This window comes from Lissotriton helveticus, chromosome 5_1, assembly GCF_964261635.1.
Source record: "Lissotriton helveticus chromosome 5_1, aLisHel1.1, whole genome shotgun sequence".
NCBI lineage: Eukaryota > Metazoa > Chordata > Amphibia > Caudata > Salamandridae > Lissotriton > Lissotriton helveticus.
Window position 1 is genome coordinate 515,608,509 of NC_136065.1, and position 7,040 is coordinate 515,615,548.

Sequence of the window (7,040 nt, forward strand, 5' to 3'; positions counted from 1 at the left end):
TGACAAGTAAAGAAAATTGGTCTATTCCCAGTGAAATATGTGTCTGGTCATGAAAGATAATGCTGGAGACCTTGGATTGCAGTGACACTCAACACAGGTACCTGGTTATCTGTCTGGTGATCTTACAGCCACTAGTTTCCTCAAATTAGAAGACATTTGTCTCCCTCAAAGAGAACACAGGGTTTGGAATGAGCAATTCCCTAGAATTGCACACCAACCCTGGAGGCTGGTACCCATTAGTTTTTTTGTGTGTGCGGACAGTATAGAGGCAAATAAGCTTATGGCTGAGGTGTTGGAAGCTAGTGGCATGTTTGATGGAAGTGAAATACACAAAATGTCAGTGGTGTTGGTACACCTCAGTCAAAAGGAGGTGGGGCAAAAATGTTTACACCAAACATTGTCCAAAAATATGTGGTTAATCATTTGAAAGGACACCCCACAATAAAAGTGAAACATACTTGTTGAAAGTACCAGACTAGCATGTGGCGATTGTAAGGATTTAATAGATATTACAATTTATGACTTTTATGCTGTTGTTTTCCATGGTGGACTTGAGGGGCAAAGAACTTTTCCTCTTGGACAATGAATGGCAACAAAGGCACTCTTCAAGACAAGGTGAAATCAACACTTGAAGCTTTTCACAAAGCAAAGAAGTCCAATGAATTGTGCTACATTTTTCTAGTATTTGCTGCTAAGACCTTCCCAGGCTGTGAAGTGAGGTATAGCAAGAATGAGACTGCTGATAGACAGTTTCCTGATGCAGTAACCCCTTCTGCCATAGAAGATATTGGAGCCAAGCACAGTAGTAAAAATATGCATGAATGCCATGTGGATGAGGTTGAATAAATAGTTACTACTTGCGTCTTCATTTTTGTAAAAAAACAAATAAAATAAATTCAGCATCTGTCATCAGAACCATTAGCTATGAAGGCAGCAATAAACTCCTCTGCCCATGTCTGCCTGAAGAAGACACCAGTCTGGAGACTGCCTGATGTGGGGAATGACAGGCACTTTAGTCTTGTAGTTCTGAGATGGCGGCTCCCTGCGACACAAAATGTATTGAACTAGAAATGTAGTCCTGTGTGGCTAGGTAACTACTGATAGATTGGAAACCATTTATTTCCCCCAGCACATGCAGACCTTTCCCATGCTGTTTCCTGATCTTTTCTCAAAAATGACCTCCGGTGTAATGTCAATTTGCCCTACCTTTTTGGGAGGGTAACCCCTGGCCCGAGTCAGTTCTGAAGGTTATCCTAAAGATTCTGTACTGGTGGAAATGGAATTTCTTCCAATTGATCAACCAACCTAGGTGCTGATCCCTGCAGCATACCTCCTGCACAACCTGAGAACGCTTAGAGAAACAGGAGTAAAAGATTAGCCAGTCATCAAGGTAAGGAATATTAATTAATTTAGAATGCAACCTTCCCACCAGTGTTTTTAAGACAAAATACCAAGAACAGAAGTATAACCATACATAAATATTTTGAGAAAATATTGAGAACAAAAATATTGTGTCTCCATTTGTTGCATGTAAACTAAAAAAATAACAAAACATAAATATTGTAGTCCAGAATATCGCCAAAAACAGGTAAGTATATCAAATTTACAATATATAGCATTCTTGTTGATTTAATTTAGATATTAAAGTAAGCAAAAATAGGGAAAGTATTGGACTTTGGTGGGGTCAGAGTTACTATTCTCAATCCAACATATGTAAAAGTAGGGAAAGTGCTGGACTATGGAGTGATCAGATTTACTATTTCCACTCCATCGTAAGCAAAAGAAGGGAAAGTGTTGGACTTTGGAGGGTTTAGATTCACTATTTCCTATCCTCTATGAGCAAAACTAAGGAAAGTGCTGTACTGTGGAGGGGCTAGATTTCTATTCCCATGCCAATCTCAGCAACAGTAGGGAAAATGTTGAAATTTGAGGAGGTCTGATTCACTATTCTAACTGCAAAGTAAGCAAAAGTAGGAAAAGTGATGATCTTTGAAGTGGTCACAATTACTCCCTCTCCGATCTAATCAACAGTAGGAAAAGAGGAATGTTGGACTTTGAAGGGTTCGATTTTCCATGTCTACTCTGTTCTAAGAAAAAGTAGGAAAGGTTTTTCACTTTGGAGGGGTTAGGTTTAGTATTCACACTAGTATTCGCATTAACAAACTTAGGGAAAGTGTCGAACTTTGAAGAGGCTAGAGTTACTAATCCCACTCCAATGTAAGCAACAGTAGGTAATGTATTAGATTTTGAAAGGTTCGGATTTAGGGGCATATTTACAAAAACATTTCAGGGTGTGTTGCTATGTCAAATTTGGCAACGCCGCGGTCTGACATTAATTTAACGCAGTGATGCGCCGTATTCACAAGAATACGGTGCCCCCTGTGTTTCCCCGAGCATGGGTGCAATAAAAAGCACGCCAAAAGAGCAAAAACAAGGAGAAATTAATTATTTCTCCTGGTATCGCGATTCTATGACCACAGTGGAAATGGGCATATTTAAATGTGGAGTTAAGGCACATTAAGTGGCTTTGCTTCACCTTGTTAATATGAGAAATGGCGCTACGCCACCGGAGCATCAATAAAAGTTATGCGCCGGTGGCGAATGGGGCTTGTAATATGCATCTTAGTATTCTCACTCCAATGAAGAAATAAGAAGAGAAGCTTTTGGAGTTTGGAGTAGTCACATTCACTATTCCCAGTGTAATGTAGGCAACATTAGGGAAAGTTTGTAAATTTGGATGGGTCACATTTACAATTCCTTCTCCTAAATTTATTATGAAATAGACCAGAAACTTAAAACCTATTTAATATAATAAATGTACAAAAAAAGCAAAATATATAAAATATTTTAAATGAAAACACTTCCCTCATATTACCTTGAAAATGAACACTGACAAACAATATAAATAGTTAGGAAAATATCCACTATAAAAATGAAAACAATAATGATAAATTAATTATTAAACAAAACAATTCAAATTAAACCACTCACACAAAAGCAGGAAAGAATAGACCACCTAGTTTGAGTATTAATAGCGTGCAGTTAGTAGGCTGTCCCTTAAACATCCAGATATGACAGTTAGATTCGTAACATGGAATGTCTGTGGCCTGAACGATGCACAAAAGAGGCAAAAGATAGCAGTTCGTCTCCGGCAGATGAATGTAGATTATGTATTTCTACAGGAGACACATGTAATGAACACTCAGGAGTTCTGTCTTAATCAATTAGGATTTCACTTGATAGCAAGATCTAAGCTAGGGCCTAAAAATAGAGGGGTAGCTATCCTCTCAAGGAGTAAAAATGTGGCGATTGGTAGAAAATTAGAGGATCAATGGGGCAATGGGCCATGGCTGAGACTTTAATAGAGGGCGTATGAACAATCTTAGTAGCAGTATATGGCTCAACCCAGGACGACCCAGAAATCTTGCAATTCCTGAATACAGAATTAGTGGGCTGGCCATCTCCAATTGTTATAGGAGGTGATCTAAATATTAATGGGGCAGATGGGCTGGGGGTAGGGTCAACCGGGTCCTATAAAGGGAGGAAGAGAAGAGTATACAAAGCCCTCATTAATCTTTTAGAGAATAACAGTTTACAAGATGTCTGGGGTAGCATTAAACCGGGTCAAACAGGGTTAACATATTATTCAGCACCTCATCGTATTTGTGTTCGACTAGACTATTTCTTCGTTTCAACAGATTTAATGAACAGACTAGAAATTGACAGGCTTCCCCGTATTTTAAGTGATCATAACCCTTTAATACTAACAATGAAGGTGGAAGGGAGAATTAGAGTAAGCAGGACTTGGACCTTTGAAAGAGGACTCCTTCTGGATATTAATTACATACAGCATATGGCTAAATGGATCTGCGAGTTCTTTGAGAACAACAGAGGAAGTGCCCCAGTAGGAGTAGTCTGGGATGCCTTTAAGGCTGGAGCGCGGGGCGAGACATGTAGCTTTAGCGCTCATGAAAGGAAGGCAGCACGAATCAGGGATAGTGACATAGAGAGGGCTGTTTTAAAGGCGGAGGAACACCTTTACGAATCTTTAATAAGGGGTGAATTGATTGAAGAGGCTACTATAGAATTGTTGAAAACAAAAAGTGAAGCGGAAGAAGATATGGCGAATAAGGCAGCTCAGTACTTCACTATTAAAAGGGAGAGATGCTACGAGTTCAGTGAAAAAGTTGGACACGTACTCGCCATGCGCACTAGGCAGATAGCAGCAACGGGGACAGTCAGGGAGATTAGGGATGAATTCGGGAAGCTACACTCAGACTCACAGGAAATAAGGGAGGTTTTTAGGAAATTTTATCAGACCCTGTACAATGAGCAATACCCTAGTAATATTGTAGAGATAAGGGAATATCTTCAGGATGTCCCGGTTGTCAGGGTATCGAGAGAGGATGCAGAAGGCCTTGAGAAAGTCTTGGAGCATAATGAAGTTAAAGAAGCTATGGCCAACCTACCCTCTGGAAAGGCTGCTGGCCCGGATCAATTGCCTCTGGAGTTTTATAAAAAAAATTGGGAGAATGTAGGGCAAGACCTAATTAGGACTATACAAACTGCACAATCCGGGGAATCTATCCCCAAATCTTGGAGTGGCGCAGACATTGTTTTAATATTAAAAAAAGGGAAGATAGAAACTGAACCAGGGTCATATAGACCAATCACGCTGATGAATAACGATACTAAAATATATTCAAAAGCTCTGGCAACAAGATTTGCAGGTATTATATCTCCTCTGGTTAGCAGTAGTCAACATGGTTTTATCCCTGGTAGAGGGACGACACATCACACCCGGAAAGTCATAACCATGTTTGACGCCACAGAAGTCACAGGAGACCCGATGGCTGTAATGTTGCTTGATGCTGAAAAGGCATTTGATCGGGTCTCATGGGACTTCTTGTGGCATATCCTAATAAGAGCTGGGATGAAGGAGGGATTCGTGAAAGCCATAAAAACTCTGTATAGAGACCCGGTCGCAGCTTTAAGAGTCAACGGGGGTACTACGGGTCAATTTTTGATTAAGAGAGGCACACGGCAGGGGTGCCCGTGTTCGCCCCTCCTGTTTGCCATGTATATGGATCCTTCAATCTGCAGGATAGAGTTATGTCCAGACATCACTCCATTAAATACAATATTGGGATCCTGCAAGATACTCGCGTACGCCGATGATGTGGCGGTGATAACACCAAACCCCACAGAGGCAATTGTTATGCTAGAGGGGGAGGCCCGTACGTTTGGACAGGTATCAGGCTATGCGTTGAATACTCTAAAAACCCAGATCATCAAGAATCCTATGGCTACCTGTAATGATAACCGTGTTGTACATGAAGGGCTCTATTTAGGCATTAATATCTCAGCAGATTTAGACAACCTGGTGGAAAAAAACATTGCTCCAATTATAGGCAAAGTAAAGAAAGATCTAGATCGATACGAAAATCTACACTTATCGTTAGTAGGACGAGTTAATATCATTAAAATGCTGGTTTTACCCAAATTTTTTTACATCTTTAGAGCAATTCCACTATTAGTCGATAACAAGTGGTTCAAAATCTGTGAGCAAATGGTCAACCGCTTTGTCTGGGCAAGAGGCAAGACACGGAGGGCCCTGAGGTTTATGTCGCTCCCGCGGGAAAGAGGGGGTTGGTCACTACCTGATCTAAAGCTCTATTACTGGGCAGCGGCATTACAATGTATGGTGGGTCTGATTGGAGGAGCAGAAGAGGAGGGCTGACATGATTTTGGATCGCTTGTCATCTATGGTCTGGCTCTTGGTATGAATGCCGAAAATGTTTTCCTAAGATTCTCAAAGGGCAGTTACTTTAAAAGAACACGCTTTAAGACTGTAATAGCTGCACACAATATATGGAAAGGAATATCTAAAAAGGTGGGAATTGGGAAGTATAGTTTCTACACCAGATTAAAAAATAATCCTTCCCTTCCTAGCGAGGTCTTCTCGGATACTGTATTCCAAGAATGGGATAGGCGGGGGATAAGAAAAGTTGGAGACATGATGGGCCCCCATGGCATATTACAATTCACAGAATTGCAAAAGAGGTTTAAGTTAGACACAAATTTTTTTTTTAAGTATCTTCAAATAAGAAGCTGTCTTATAAATAAGCAAGGGGGTGCATTGGGTTTTGAAAGAAATGAATTGATGGATCTTATTGAAAAAGGTTCAGACTGTACGATTAAGAGATTCTATTTCGAAATGACGAAATTAAAGAAGGATGATTTAGAGAAATGGGGAGATAAATGGTCTATGGATTTAAATTTGAATTTAGATATGGGCAGGGACATCTTTAATGAATCAATGGAAATGGGCAGGACAGTGCTGTGTTCTTCGTCCCTTCAAGCTCAGCACTACAAGATACTATATCATCTGTATTACACACCCGCTAAGATTGCTCAGTGGGGTGGTATGACTGGAAACACTTGTTTTAGATGTGGAAATGTAGATGCTGATTTGTTACATATTTTTGCAAGTTGTCCACACTTGGATAAATTGAAACAGGACATTGCGAATTTCTTTCAGTTTGCTATGACCTCAAATATAGAATTAACGGCAGCAGTTATTTTATTGGGGTTAAGTATTGGCGAGCAGCCGACTTGTAAATATTTTTTGTTTGTGGCAATGGCGATTCTGAGATTGATTGTGGCCTCGGCCTGGTTAGATCCTAACCCCCCAACTTACCATCAATGGTTAGGCAAAGTAATGTCTATACAAAAGTTAGAAACAGCTATATATGCCAGAAGGGGGAAAAATGGTAAGAAGATGGGAATACAAATTTGGGAATCCTTTATTCGATGGAAGGCAGGCTCAGATCCTTAGGGGGGGGGGAACAGTTTATTTACTTGCTTTTGTTATCTGTCTGTAATTGTATGTTTAATTCTCTGCTGCAAATGGACTGTAATTAATGTGCCCTGCTAATGTTATAAAGAAAATGGGGGGGGGGGGGAAGAAATCCAATAAAATATTTTTTTAAAAAAACAAATTAAACCACTCATGAGTATAACATTAACAGAATGTCATA

At 40.0% G+C, this 7,040-nt stretch overlaps 1 pseudogene; it reads left to right on the plus strand.

Annotated features, from left to right (window-relative positions):
* The first annotated feature begins 280 nt into the window (after nucleotides 1-280).
* On the plus strand, nucleotides 281-894 carry LOC144752507 (glutamine amidotransferase-like class 1 domain-containing protein 3, mitochondrial pseudogene; annotated as a pseudogene).
* Nucleotides 895-7,040: the final 6,146 nt, after the last annotated feature.